This window comes from Narcine bancroftii, chromosome 7, assembly GCF_036971445.1.
Source record: "Narcine bancroftii isolate sNarBan1 chromosome 7, sNarBan1.hap1, whole genome shotgun sequence".
NCBI lineage: Eukaryota > Metazoa > Chordata > Chondrichthyes > Torpediniformes > Narcinidae > Narcine > Narcine bancroftii.
The window spans coordinates 139,595,826-139,612,089 of NC_091475.1; positions in this window are offsets into that span (position 1 = coordinate 139,595,826).

A 16,264-nucleotide genomic window follows, 5' to 3' on the forward strand; every position below is an offset into this window, starting at 1 on the left:
CTTCAATTAATTAGTTTGATCAATGCATATTGACAGCAACACAAATTGATGCGGAAAAATCTTTTGATAGGATTGAATGGAATTTTTATTTACGGCTTTGGAAAAGTTTAAATTTGGCTCCTTTTTTATTGGCTGTAGTAAAGCTTTATATAGAAACCCGACTGCTAGGTTGGTGACAAATAGACAGGTTTAGTCATTGTTTAAATTGACATGTTCTACTTGAAAAGGTTGTCCATTGTCACCAGCCCTGTTTGCGTTGGTCATTGAACTCTTAGCTCAATTAATATGACAAAATTAACAGATACAAGGGGTGAGAGTTTTGGATGAAGAGTATAAGAATAATTTATTTGCAGATGATGTTTTGATATATTTAACAAATCCAGAACAATCTTTGCCGCATTTACAGGAATGTTTATTACAGTACGGATCATTATCCAGATATAAAGTTAAGTGGCATAAAAGTGAAATTTTACTGGTAGGTGAAGGAGATTATTCACTTTATAAAAAATGTTGTTAATTTGAAATGGTCAGATAAAATTAAATATTTAGGGATAATAGTGAATACTGAGTATCAATCTTTATATAAATTAAATTATGTTCCATTGTTTAAAAAAGATAAAACCAGACTTAATTAAGTGGAAAAACCTTCCGTTAACTTTAATAGACCAGGTTAGTTGTATTAAAATGAATAGTTTTTCATGTATCCAAAATCTGTTTCAATCAATACCATGTTCTCTTAACAGGAATTTTTGCCAGGATTTAAATAAAGTTACTAGGGAATTTTTATGGAAAGGTAAATTACCAAGGGTAGCATTAAATAAACTTACTTGGAAGTACTCATTAGGTGAATTGCAATTACCTCACTTTCAGAACTATTATGAAGCAGCCCAACTCAAATTTATGGATTTTTTTGATGGATTTGGATTGGCCTCCAAGTTGGGATAAAGTTGAGATAGCATGAGTTTTTGAAACTGCAGTACATCAATTTATATTTCGGTGGAATATAAATTTATTAAGGAAGTATAACGTGCGGATATTAAAACATTTATTGATGTTATGGACAAAAAATAATAAGATTATAGGATCAAAAGGTAAATTATCTATTTTAATGACATTATATAATAATCAGCTTATTCCTTTTTCATTATTTAATAGTAATTTAAAGAATTGGGACTTTAAGGGTATAAAAATATTGCAGGATTGTTTTGTAGAAGGTCAATTTCTTTCTTTTACTCAATTGAAAGAGGGTTTTGATATTGCTGAAAATTATTTATTTGTTTACTATCAACTTGGGTTGTTGGTAAAAAAAAATATGTATGGTAGAGAGATGATTTTACCTGTAATGTTGGAATTTGAGTCTTTGATTTCTTCTATGCCTAAAAAAGGCCTATATTTCTGTTGCGTATCATGTATTATAAGATAATATGGATAAGCTGGAATGGGAGGAATCTAAGCTAAAGTGGGATAATGATTTAACTTTTGTTTTTCCTGAAGACTACTGAATGGATATATGTTATGATAGTGTTACTAGATTGACGAATGTATGATTTGGAATGGTTATTTATAATTTTTTTCCATCAGTTATATTTAACTCCTGAAAAATTGAAAAAAATATGACTTTAGTAATTTAGATTCTTGTTTTAGGTGTGGTACATGTGTTGGAAATTTTTTGCATGCTGTTTAGTCCTGTATGTGTGTACAACCATTTTGGGAAGAAATTAAGTTAATTTTGGAAAAATTGTATAAGTTTAAGTTACCATTAGATCCATCCATTTTTTAAATTGGGTTATGTGATTCCTTTAAAGGGATTGGGATTAGATCAATTCCAAATTGCATTTGTATATTTAGCATTGTCCGTAGCTCGAAAATGTATAGCAAGTACATGGAAGGATAATGTAGTGATTAATATAATGCCATGGCATAATGAAATGAAAGCTTGTATTGTTATGGAAAAAATTACATATGTTCTGCATGATAATTTTTTTTTGTTAATAAGTGGTCATTATATTTGCAACAAGCCATGAAAGACCTCAACAATGAAGACACTGTTTACATCCGGTACCGCACGGATGGCAGTCACTTCAATCTGAGACGCCTGCAAGCTCACACAAAGACATAAGAGCAACTTGTCCGTGAACTACTCTTTGCAGACGATGCCACTTTAGTTGCCCATTCAGAGCCAGCTCTTCAGCGCTTGACGTCCTGTTTTGCAGAAACTGCCAAAATGTTTGGCCTGGAAGTCAGCCTGAAGAAAACTGAGGTCCTCCATCAGCCAGCTCCCCACCATGACTACCAGCCCCCCAACATCTCCATTGGGCACACAAAACTCAAAACGGTCAACCAGTTTACCTATCTCGGCTGCACCATTTCATCGGATGCAAGGATCGACAACGAGATAGACAACAGACTCGCCAAGGCAAATAGCGCCTTTGGAAGACTACACAAAAGAGTCTGGAAAAACAACCAACTGAAAAACCTCAGAAAGATTAGCGTATACAGAGCCGTTGTCATACCCACACTCCTGTTCGGCTCCGAATCATGGGTCCTTTACCGGCATCACCTACGGCTCCTAGAACGCTTCCACCAGCGTTGTCTCCGCTCCATCCTCAACATTCATTGGAGCGACTTCATCTCCAACATCGAAGTACTCGAGATGGCAGAGGCCGACAGCATCGAATCCATGCAGCTGAAGATCAAATTGCACTGGGTAGGTCACGTCTCCAGAATGGAGGACCATCGCCTTCCCAAGATCGTGTTATATGGTGAGCTCTCCACTGGCCACCGAGACAGAGGTGCACCAAAGAAGAGGTACAAGGACTGCCTAAAGAAAGCTCTTGATGCCTGCCACATTGACCACCGCCAGTGAGCTGATATCATCTCCAACCGTGCATCTTGGTGCCTCACAGTTCAGCGGTCAGCAACCTCCTTTGAAGAAGACTGCAGAGCCCACCTCACTGTCAAAAGACAAAGGAGAAAAAACCCAACACCCAACCCCAACCAACCAATTTTCCCTTGCAACCGCTGCCTGTCCCGCATCGGACTTGTCAGCCACAAACGAACCTGCAGCTGATGTGGACTTTACCCCTCCATAAATCTTCGTCCGTGAAGCCAAGCCAAAGAGAGAAAGAGATATGCATTTAGATGTACCTTGATTTTTTTTTAAGTTTTTCTTTCTTTTTTTTGGCACTCCTTAAGAGAGCTGGCTGAAGGAGTGGGTTTCTTTTTTTTAAATTTTCTTTTTTATTCTTAATTCTATAAAAAATCTTGTTGTGGGCTGTATTTTGTATGATTACTAATAATTTTTCAAATAAATAGGTTTTTTTTAAAAAAATCTGAGTCCAGAAATTTGATGGCAGCATAGTCATGCCTCCCTCCTACTGCACCATTTTAAAAGTGTACCATTGAAAAAAAGTCACCTTTGCTTGTTCTTCCCATTGAAGCTTTCTATTTCTATTTTAAATTACTATTTCAATATGATGTAAAATGATGATTATGAGCATAATCAAAGAAGAAAATGGAGAGTTTTCAGTGTTCTGCTGAGATAATTGAACTTGTAACTGATGCAAATGCTTTTGCTTGCTTCCATAATGTTATTTTCTCTGGGAGACCTTGGAAGAACGAATATGTAAAATTCTGATGTCTCCATCTGTGCTTGAGTGCCTGAACCAAATGGCCTGTTTGGATGATTATCTAAGCAGTACTGCCATAAATATTCTTGAAAAGGATGAGAAAATGTCTGACGAGACATGTAGGGCAGTTATCTGAAAGCTCTTTCCTCTCTTGGTCATCTCCCAGTTTGCTTCTGAAATGTCAGCCACACTGTCTTTTTTAAAAGGCTGTGATCTAATTTCAATGCACTCAAGTAGATTACACCCATTTTACGTGAGATTTACAGCAAATGTTACTCAATTGGATTTGCATTCATGCTGACTGTTTTGTAGATGCAAGGGCAGTTGAATGATTTAATAAATTTATCATGATTAATCTCAGGATTAAAAAAATAATTACTGAGTTAATCACAATTTAAACACAACAAAATAAACAGGAATTCATAATGCTTTAAATGTTTGATTGAATACTTTTGGCCATTCATTCATTTACTTTTTAATTCTTTTCATATTTTTGACTGATTAATTAATTGTTAATAGTTTGCATCTGCTTTTGAAAAACAGTCAAATAAGACCAAGCATATAGTGTGTAGGGTTTGTACAACCACTTCTTTCCCACCTTGGTACATGTGACATTGAATTTAAACTTGACTTGGTGCTTAGAGTGCCTTGAGGTAGAGAGTTCTTATCAGGAGTAATGGTGCAGATTCCATGAACATTAATGACAAGCAAAGATAGCTTTTTACTATGGAAAATCCAAGCCAAGTTTTGTGTTTTTTTTTCCCATTAAAGTCCATGTAAAAAAAGTGAACAGACTGATTTCTGTTTGTCTTCAACACAATTAATTGACTGTAAGCAAAGACCACTTCACCAATAGCTTGCATGATGCTATTTCCCCCACCCACCCCCCACAAGGGACAAAGCTGAGGCAAGTCACCCTGCAATATTCACCAGCGTGATTCCTATGGGATCATTCATCTCCAAACCACTGCCATATCTCGGCGAACTTCAGATCAATTATATGTTTATTTTTCAGAGCAGCATTTATTATATGTTCCTATCTCCAGATTTTTAGAACCAATAATAAATATTAAACAATTGCCTTGAAAGACATATTGGTTTTACAAATGGATGACATAAAGCTTAAAGTGAAGCAACTGCAATTACATTCTTTGCAGTTGAAAATTGTTGAGGAATGTGAAGTTGGATGGTTGATACTGCCCATATTTACTGAGATCTAAGTCCCAAGCTGTTTGTTGTATTCCTTACAGTGAGATGGCACAATTAGCTTCACCAATGATGAATGTTTCTTGACACAAGAGGCTGTTACTACTTCTGTTTAAAAATAAATAGATTATTAATCAAGTTGTGTTTTCTCATTGTATGGATCTTTGTTGTGATATAAAACCACACATTTTTCAAACAAAGGGCGTAAACTTCCGAGGTTGTCAGGTTTTGGGAAATGAATGGCCAGGAATTTGCTGGTAGTTCTGCATGTTAATTTCTTTCTATTCTGATTAGATTGGGGAAAGAAACCATTTGGCATATTTAAATGTCTAGGGGATACAAGGTACAAGTGCAGGAGCAATCACATGACTCCCTTCTTGACCCTCCTCATTGCCCTGCACTCAGCGCTCTCTCTCTCTCTCTCTCTCACATGCCTGTCAACTCACCTTTGATTCTTTTGCTTTAAATAATCTTTTTTTCCTGCACTTCCTTTTGATGTAGGTGAAAACTGGAGCACTCCCCTAAATTCAGTCAGGGTATAAACACGTGGTGAACTCCATTCAGAAGGAATCCAGATCAGGATCAAACTTTGGTGCCTGCAGTTGTGAGGCAATGGTGTTGCTCGTGTTTCAGACCATGTTTCATGGCTCATATCCCCAAGGTATTCAAGACCAAGCAGACATTTTCACTGTGGTACTGTGGTACAGCTGATAAAGCTACTGTATGGCAGCAGCAGAGACATGAGCTCCATTCTGATACTGTTTGTACGGGGTTTCCATGCTCTCTCTGTGACCACGTAGGTATTTTACAGTTGCTCCAGGTTTTTCTGGCTTCCCAAAGTTATGTAGGTACATTATTTGTGAATCTTGGGAGAGTTCATGAAAACATAAGGTTAGTGAAATGTGTAACTTAGTTTGCTAATTAGTTGTTCACATTCAATTTCATTGTCATCTGATACACAACTGGATGAAATAATGTACCTTCGGCTACTCAGTACACTTTACACACAACTGATATCTATATATACATAGCAATCCAAAATAAATATTTATAGAATTGTTCAATAGTCTCACCACCTGTGGAAGAAGTTGTTTTCTGTCCTGGATTTTATGCTTCTATATCTCTTACTTGAAGGTAGTGTCTCAAAGATACAGCGGACTGGATGGTAAGGGGCCTCAATGCTTCTCTGAGCCCTCTTTAAGCACCCTTCGTTGGTTAGCTTATTATGACATGCAGACTATAGATAAAATGAAAAGCTTAGTTGTCTATGCCATCCAGGCAGCCCACTCTATGATATCTTTTTAAATCTGACAATTCACAGAAAACAACTTGGTATGCAAACAACAGGAGAAGGAACAGACATTCTAAATGGATGGATCACTGTTTGGTTTAAAAGTGCACAGGACAAGAAAAAAGCTGCGGAGGGTTGTGAACTCAGCTAGCACCATCACAGGCATTAGTTTCCACTCCATCAAGGACATCTACAAGAGACAGTGTATTAAGAAAGCAGTCTCACTCCTCAAGGACCCACATCACCCACACTGCTACCACCAAGGAGGTGGACGAGCATCCAGTAGCACAAGAACAGCTTTTTTATCTCTGCCATCAGAATGGACAATGAACTACAGGCATTAGCTCACTTTATCAAATTTCTGCATTAATTTGTTTAGTTTTAAATGTGATTTTTATTGCAAATTTTACACTGTAATGCTGCCACAAAACAATGAATTTTGCGACATGTTAATGACAATAAATTCTGATCATGTTCAAAGTCAGTTTGTAGCATTTCAACATATCAGAAAATCAACATCCTCATACCAGAAAAACTGGTGTCTGTAACTGAATGGACACAATGAGCAAAAGGATCTTTTCTCGTGATGCATCTCTCTGTGACTCCAGGATTCACAAACCCATTTGCTCGAGTGGTGATTGTAACAGGAAATTAAAGTGATGTGCTTCTTTCTTTTAAATAACTTCATTATCTTTTGATGCTATTTATCGCAACAAGTCTTTGAATGAATTGTTGATTTCTCTAATTTAATGGTTTATTGATGTATTTTATTATCAATCATTACTGAATCTGAATTCCCTGACATTCAGAAACATTTAAAATTAATGACAGCTTTCTGCTACAAAAATCCAGTGATCTGTTTTTGGCAGCCCATTCATGTCACTTTGTTTCATCATTCAATTCCCTGCATTTTCACTGCCTCTTGTTTCAGCCCAGGACATTTCTGGCCCAGCAAAGTCCTCCTTGGAAATGTACTTTGAGCATATTGAAATGTCTAGGGAATACAAGGTACAAGTGCAGGAGCCACATCCTGCAAACAGTGAGTAGTTGTTAGCCAATTACAATTGAAATCAACCTGTTGATGTTCTGTCCTCAGCTTCACAACAAATGCATCAAGAAATGGGTTTCTAATTCAGCGTTCAGTGAAAAGCCAATGGTATTTTACATTGTCTGAAACACAATGCTCCAAATGAGATTTTAAATCGAGCTATAACCGTTGTAGCAAATGATAAAGGTCCTATGGTAAGAGACAACATTAAAGAGTAAGAGGCAATCATGATGTTTTCTTTAGGTCTTTCAATCTGGGAATCCATGAGACATAAAAGGCCATTGCATTTGCCTTGGTAACAGACCCTGAAAATGTAATGACATTTTTTTTAAACAATATACTACAAAATGTTTAAGGAAGATGTCACCATATAAATCAGTGTTTTTATTTTCAACAAGATTTGCCAGAGCTATGCAATTTTTTCTATTATTATTTTGCAGAGCTGTCATTTTTGAACTGTTAACACAAATATTAATTTGAATCATGAACATATGCATAGAGGCCAGCTGCAGGCAGATAGCTTGATTTATTTGAAGTTGATGTACTGAGCAACTGCAAAACTAATCAACTTCTGCTGTCTTTTTTTTTCTGTTCACTAAGTAGTAAGTATTTGACTAACAGAAAAGGTCAGAATCAGAATTTATTGTCATGAACAAGTTACAAAATTTGGTGTTTTGGAGCAGTAACAGTACATACATTCAGGTTATGGACTATCTTACAACAATAATGTTTATAAAGAAAATGTAAAAAAATTAAAATAGTGCATGAAAAGTAAGGTAGTGTCTTTGATACATTGATCATTTAGGAATAAGCTAGGAAAATGTTATTTACATTATAAAATTGCCAGTTTTCAATGTGAAGTGACAAATGCATTGTACTGTACCGAAACTGATTTCTTCCCATCTCAAATTCCCTTTATACACTGCCACCCTTAAATCTTCTAGTAATTTCAAGGTTAACATCTTCTTTCACTCCACCCTAACCCTATTTAATTTTCTTCCCCATTCATTATTACCTATTCATTTTTTTTTTCCCCATTTGGTCACCTCATTACAGGAAGGACCTGTAAGCTTTGGAGAGGGTGCAGAGGTTGTGCCTGGATTGGAGAATATGTCTGATGAAGCAAGGTTAACAGAAGTAGGGTTTTTCTCTTTGAGTAAAGAAGGATGAGAGGTGACTTTATAGAGGTCTACAAGATTGTGAGAGACATAGATAGGGTGGACAGTCATCTTTTTATTCCCCCCAGGCAACAGTAGCAAAAACCAGAGGACATTTGTACAAATTGAAGGGATGAAAGTCTAGCAGAGATATCAGGGGTACGTTTCATTACACAGAAGATAGTGAGTACCTGGAATGCATTGCCAGGGGTGCTGGAGAAGCCTGGTATAAATGGGATATTTAAGACTCAGATAAGCACATGGATCCAAGAAAAATAGTGAGTTATGAATGTGAGGTAGGGAAGGTTTAGATTGATGAGTAGGTTTATATTCTGTAGGTCAGCACAACATTTTGTGCCAAAGGGCCTGTACTATTGTGATGGGCTGAGGTAGCAGCAAGAAAGCACAAATCTCAAAAGATTGTACAACTGGCTTTATTCCAGTAAAATTCTGAACATCAGTTCAACCCTTGGTGGCTCCCCGTGTGACTGGCTCAGGTGAGGCCAGCTCAGGTTTATATTCAGGTTGGCTTATTGACAGCCGGCCAGGTGGAATCAGCCCCTTAACTGGTCTTCCTGCAGGTACAGAGATCGCCCCCTGCAGTAGGCTGATGATCATATCACCACAAATATGCTGTGATGTTCTATTATCTATGTTCTCTCTCACTCATGCTAAAGTTGTTCTCTAATTGCTTTTGCACATTGATTTTATAAATTCTCTTCCTGTCTATTCATACCTCTGCTTACTACTCTTTCGCACCTAAATTAAATTAACTGTTGTTAAATTTTGTAGTCCCCAAGTATGGGTCTGCAACATTAAAATTCAATTCAAATTCTGCTGAGTGTATGGGCAGATGCTGAGAATGCTCGCGCCCACCAGCATACTGTATTCACAATATTTGTGAATGGAGTGGAGAAAAGACAAATCAAGTTTATTGTCATCTGATTATACAAGTATAAACTGACGAAACAACATTTTGTGGTCCTCGGTGCAAAACATGCAGATATAACCAGACCTAACACACATACAGACAAATGATACACATGCAGAACAAGTATTCCATCAATACAAATAAATAAATTGATTGATAGATGAATAAATGAATAAAAAGATAGATAAATAGTGTTTTGTACATACAAGAGTCTCAAATAGTGTGACCAGTTCTTTTGGTTGTTCACCATTCTCATTCCCTATGGGAAGGAATTGTTCCTCAGCCTGGTGGTACTGGCTCTGTCTCCTGTATCTCTTCCCTGATGGGAGATGCTGTATGCAGGGTGGAAAGGATCCTCAATGATATTGTGCACCTTCAGTCAATGATCCTGAGATCACGCCAATGGAGAGAGACTCTCATGATCTTCTCTGCCTCTCATGGTCCTGAGAATTGACCTTCAGTCTATTATTCTGCAGCAACTGTACCACACTGTGATGCAGCTGGCCAGGGCACTCTCGTTTGAGCTCCTATAGAAGATTGACATAATGGAGGCCGGTAGTCTTGCCTGCTTCAGTCTTCTCAGGAAGTGCAGTCACTGTTATGCCTTCCTAATGAGAGGAGATGTATCCACAATAGACCACTAGTTAAGTGACTCCAAGGAACCTGGTGCTCACCACTCTCTGAACTACAGAGTAGCTGATGTTTAGTGGAGGATGGTCATTCCTGCTTCTCCTGATGTCCACAATCATCTCCTTCATTTTGTTTCCATTGAGATTCAGGTTGTAAATCACAAAATTCTGTAGACACCACAGTTGAAGTAAAAATACAAAATGCTTGAGAAGGTCAGCAGGTAAAACTTTTTTTAATGTAACAAAGGTAAAAATACATAACTGACATTTTGGGCTGCGCCCTTCATCGAAGTATGAGAAAATGCCAGCAAGCAACCAAACAAAAGAGTAGGGGGGGCAGGAAGGAGGAGGTGGTAAGGCAGGAGATGATAGGTGGCCTTATGTACTGTCCCACCCTGACCACCACAGATTGGAAGAACACCTTCACCTGATTTTCCCCTGGGAACTCTCCAACCAGATGACATGTATATTGAATATACTGCTTTCCACTAAACCTACTTTCCTTTTCTTTCGCCTCCCCCCTTTTCTGTCCTTCCAGTTCTTTCACCCACATACCCCTACCATCCCCCCCTCCCTTCTTTCTCTACCTATAATCTCCTGCCTTGCCACCCCACCACCCCATCACCAGACCTTCGAAGCATTCCATAATGATGGACGTCAGTGCCACAGGGCGGTAGTTATTGAGGCCTGTTATTTTTGCCCTTCTGGTACCAGGATGATCATGGTTATCTTGAACCCTGGAGAAATGATGGACTGCTGCAGTGAGGTGTTGAAGATATCAATGAAGACCTCCATCAATTGGTGTGTGTAGTCCTTCATTACCCGACCAAGTATGTTGTCTGGCTCCGCCTCCATGTGTTGGTTCATCTTAGATAGGGTTCTCCTCACCTCAACAGTGACAATGCAGGAGCCCCATTCATCAGGTGGACATGGAGCTTTCTTTACCATCATCCTGTTCTTGTTATCAAACTATGCATAGAAGGTATTCATTCTGTCCAGAAGGAAGGAGACATGGTGCTTAACTTCCAAGGTTAAGCATTAAAAAGATTTTATGAATGTACTTTTTTTTGTTAAGATATACATATGATTGAATTTATCTTTGATTGTTAACATATGCTGATGTGATTGCTGAAAAATTCAGGACAGCAGTCCAAATGTAGAAGTTAATAATGGCCAGTGCTATTGGAAATTTCTTGGCTGTGACCCACTATTGCTCTTTGCAGAATTTATTAAAGGAACAGGAACTGCAGGAATTCCATTAGATCCTAAGACCATAAGACATTGGAAGTGAAATAGGCTATTAAGCCCATTGAGTCTACCTGCCATTCAATCGTGAGCTGATCCATTTTCCCCAATCAGCCCCACGACCCAGCCTTCTCCCCATAACCTTTGATGCCCTGGCTGATCAAGAACATATCAATCTCTGCCTTAAATACACCCAAGGCCTGGCCTCCACAACTATGTGTGGCAACAAATTCCACAGATTTACTACCCTATGGCTGAAAAAATTCTGATGCAACTTTGTTCGAGCAGACCCCATTCAATACTGAAGTTGTGCCCTCTTGCCCCAGATTCTCCCACTATGGGAAACAATCTTTCTCTGTCTACTCTGTCCACATCTTTCAACATTGCTTGTTAAAATTCCCCAATACTACCATGACATTCCCCTTTTGACACACCTTTTCTATTTGCTATAATTTGTTGTTCATGTCCCAGCTACACTTTGGAAGGCTATGTGTAACTGACACATTGTCTTTTTACCCTTGCCATTCAAGTCCTATCTCACCTCTTTCTCATGATTTAATGTTGTTCCTTACCAACAGAACCACACAACCCCTTCTGCTTACCTGCCTATCCTTTCAATATACTGTGTATCCCTGATTATTAAGGTTCCAATTACATCCATCCTTTAGCTACAATTCCTTGACAGCAACAACATTGCTCCTGCCTACAAGGTCATCCGCTTTATTTATTAAGCTGCATGCATTTAAATACAAAACCTTTAGCTCTTTATTTGTTACATTTGACTCTAGGACCCTGTTGCATTGCAACGCATACCACTGGATGCAATTTTGTCCTATCTGCCTTCCTTCCACACAAGCTTTCTAACAGCTGTCCCTACTTGTGCACCAGCATCCTCTTATTCTGATTCTTCACTTTGTCCCATTCCCCTATGGAGTTTAACTATTCACCACCCCCCTCCCCCCACACTAGCAGCATTAGCAAACCTCTTTGCCAGGTTATTGGTTCCCCTAGAGTTCAGGTGCAACCCATCTCAATTGTACAGGTCACCCCTTCTCCAGAAAAGTTTCCAATAATAGAATAACTTGAAACCCTGCACCATTCTCTTTAGCCACACATTATCTTCCTGTTCTGACCTTTCCTAGCTCGTGGCACTGAGAGTCATCCAGTGATTACCACATTGAAGGTTTGTTCTGCTCTTCAGCTTCATTCCAAACTCCTTAATCTTACCATTCAGGACCTCTATGCCACTCTTGCCTACTTCATTGATATCAATATGAACCATGACCTCTGGCTGCTCACCCTCCCCCTTAAGAATATTTGCACCTGTTGAGTGGACCCGAGCACCTGGAAGTAAACACTCTTTTCCCTACATCTTGCACTGGGAATATGCTCTTTGATCAGGTTCTTGATTAAACCTGGCACAAAATAGACATTTACGTAAGAATATAAATCTGTGGGGAAACAAGGTAAGTTGGATTTTTTTTTTGATGTATCCTTGATTTTTTTTTCCCAATTATTTTGTGTTTTTAACTTGAAGTTAATTTTCTGGTTATAAATGTAATTTTAAGATTTTTTTTCTGTTGCATGATGTTTAATTGTTTATGCTTCTGAAGATCAGAGAGATTTGAAAGCTTAAAATAATCTTGAGAAGTCTGACAGAGGGCAAGATGAAAATGGACTTTGCTTTTAGTCCTGTATATATATGATACCGCCAGTGGGCTGATAACGCCTCAAACCGTGCATCTTGGCGCCTCACAGTTTGGCGGGCAGCAGCCTCCTTTGAAGAAGACCGCAGAGCCCACCTCACTGACAAAAGGCAAAGGAGGAAAAACCCAACACCCAACCCCAACCAACCAATTTTCCCTTGCAACCGCTGCAATCGTGTCTGCCTGTCCCGCATCGGACTGGTCAGCCACAAACGAGCCTGCAGCTGACGTGGACTTTTTACCCCCTCCATAAATCTTCGTCCGCGAAGTCAAGCCAAAGAAAGATATGATACAACTACATTGGTCAAGGTTTCATTGTTATTCTAGATCTATCGTAGCAACAGGTCTACAGAAGATGCCATCTCACTGGTTCTACACAAAGCCCTGGAACACCTGGACAACAAAGATGCATACATCAGGATGCTCTGCATTGTCTACAATTCAGCATTTCACATCATCATCCCCTCAAAATTAATCAGCACCAAGACACACTGCATAATTGGATCATGGATTTTCTCACCTCTAGACCACAATCAGTGAAGATTGGTAAGAACATCTCCACAATCTCAATCAGTACTGAAGAACCATAGGGCTGGATATTTAGCTTCTTGTTCTACTCACTTTACATCTATGACTGTATAGCTTGATACAACAGCAATACCATCTATAAGTTCAATTATGATATCACAGTAGTGGGATGTATAAAATGGGCCGATGAGTCGGCAAACAGGATGGAGATTGAAAACTTCAATGAATCGTGAACCAATATCAACCTCATACTCAATGTCACCATAACCAAGGAGTTGATTGTCAACTTCAGAAAAGGAAAGTCAGATGTATACAATCATTGGGGGATCAGATGTGGAGAGGGTGAATAAATTTAAATTCTTAGGAGTCACTATCTCAGATGATCCTTCCTGGACCCAACACATAAATGGCATTGTCAAAAAAGCATGTCAGCGCCCCTACTTCCTGAAGAGTTTGTGGAGATTTGGTATGACTTTGGAATCCCTGGCAAAGTTCTAGATACGTGGTGGAAAGTGTGTTGACCGACTGCACCATAGTCTGATATGGAGACACCAATCTCCCCAGAGAGCAAAACCCTACAAAATTTAGTGGACACAATCCACAACATCACAGGCAAAACCCTCCCCACCATCCAGAACATCAACAGGGAATGCTGACATTGGAGAGCAGCAGCAATCAAGGATCCACACCACCTAGCACACACACAATTCTCACTTCTACCATCAGGAAATAGGTATAGTTCCCACAAGACTCACACCATCAGGTTCAGGAACAGCTGTTGCCCTTCCACCTTCAGACTACTCAATAACAAACTCAATCAGGGACTTATTTAAGGAGTCTTACTTTTGTGTTTTATTGATTTTTTATATTTCTTTCCATGTTGCAGTTTGTTTACATTGAGTCAGTTTTTTTTTTGCACGGCCAATAAGTGGCAATTCTGCTTTGCCCGTGGAACAAAGAATCTCAAAGTTGTATGTGATCTTATGTATATACTCTGACAATAAATCTGAAATTTTGCAGATCATAGGATCACCATTACAGAATATAGTTGGGACATTGATGAACGGGTCTGGTGCCAAACCTCACTCAGGAGAATTTAGGCCTCTTCCCACCCGGAGCTGAGTTTACACAGGCTAGATTGATTTGTGAATGTTAACAGATTGAAAGTTAAACAATTTTCAAAGTTAAAATGCAGTTGAGAGTTGATGAATGATTTGATGTTTCTTTGCCATTCTACTGCTAATTTGAACAGAGTGGCTTGTGTGGGCAGGTGTTGTGAATAAGGAAACAGGTTTGGTAGGTCTCAAAGGCAAGAACTGTGAACACATTATTGATGGGGAAGGATTTCATTTACAGAAGGCAAGGGTGGGAAATGGTTACTGATGCAGCACACACAGACAAACCTTCCCCCCACACACACATACACAGACAAACCTCCCCCCCCCACACACACACACACACACAAACCTTCCCCCCCATATACACACACACACAAACCTTCCCCCCCATATACACACACACACACAAACCTTCCCCCCCATATACACACACACACACAAACCTCCCCCCCCATATACACACACACAAACCTTCTCCCCCCCCACCCCACATACATACACTTGACCATCCACCAGCGTTGTCTCCGCTCCATCCTCAACATTCATTGGAGCGACTTCATCCCTAACATCGAAGTACTCGAGATGGCAGAGGCCAACAGCATCGAATCCACGCTGCTGAAGATCCAACTGCGCTGGGTAGGTCACGTCTCCAGAATGGAGGACCATCGCCTTCCCAAAATTGTGTTATATGGTGAGCTCTCCACTGGCCACCATGACAAAGGTGCACCAAAGAAGAGGTACAAGGACTGCCTAAAGAAATCTCTTGGTGCCTGCCACATTGACCACCGCCAGTGGGCTGATATCGCCTCAAACCGTGCATCTTGGCGCCTCACAGTTCAGCGGGCAGCAACCTCCTTTGAAGAAGACCGCAGAGCCCACCTCACTCACAAAAGACAAAGGAGGATAAACCCAACACCCAACCCCAACCAACCAATTTTCCCCTGCAACTGCTGCAACCATGTCTGCCTGCCCCGCATCGGACTTGTCAGCCACAAACGAGCCTGCAGCTGACGTGGACATTTACCCCTCCATAAATCTTTGTCCGCGAAGCCAAGCCAAAGAAAGAAAGAAAGAAAAATGAATGTGGAGAAAATAGTGTGGGAATAAAATACACACACACATGCAATGATCAAGGAAAAATCATTAAGATGGCCCACTTCCTTTTGGCTCAGTGCAGGTGTGGGCCTCTGCTACAAAGGACATTAATTAAACACTCTCAAACCTTTTAACAGTATACAGCTTACCAACAGTTTCTCCAGTACCCCTCCACATTCCTAGGCCTGAAGTGAAGCAAGGTGGTCTCAAGCTGGCAAAGAGAAAGAATAAAGAACACCTAGCATCTTTATAGTGCTGACAGATCCAGCCCAGCTCATTAGCTGAGCCCAAAGGCTCAGTGCCTGGAGGTTTAATCTACAACAGCTAATGGCCCAAGGCCAAATATAGGCAGGCTGGAGAGTGCAGTCGAGGTAATTTACATGGTGCCACCAGCAAGGTGTGCACTAATGTGTGTGCTGGAACCAAACCTTGATTGGCAGCTGGTATGTCCTCTGATTAGGTAGGGGGGAAGTGCTGCCACATGGCAGCCACAACCCTTCCCAATACAATCCACCCATCAGAGGTCACCAATCATGAGTCAATCCATAACTCTATGTATCTGTTATCTTCTTCTTTCTTTCTTTGGCTTGGCTTCGCGGACGAAGATTTATGGAGGAGTTAAAAAAAAAATCTGTATCTGTTATAAGTAAATACAAAAAGACATGTTTTTTTTTAAACAAT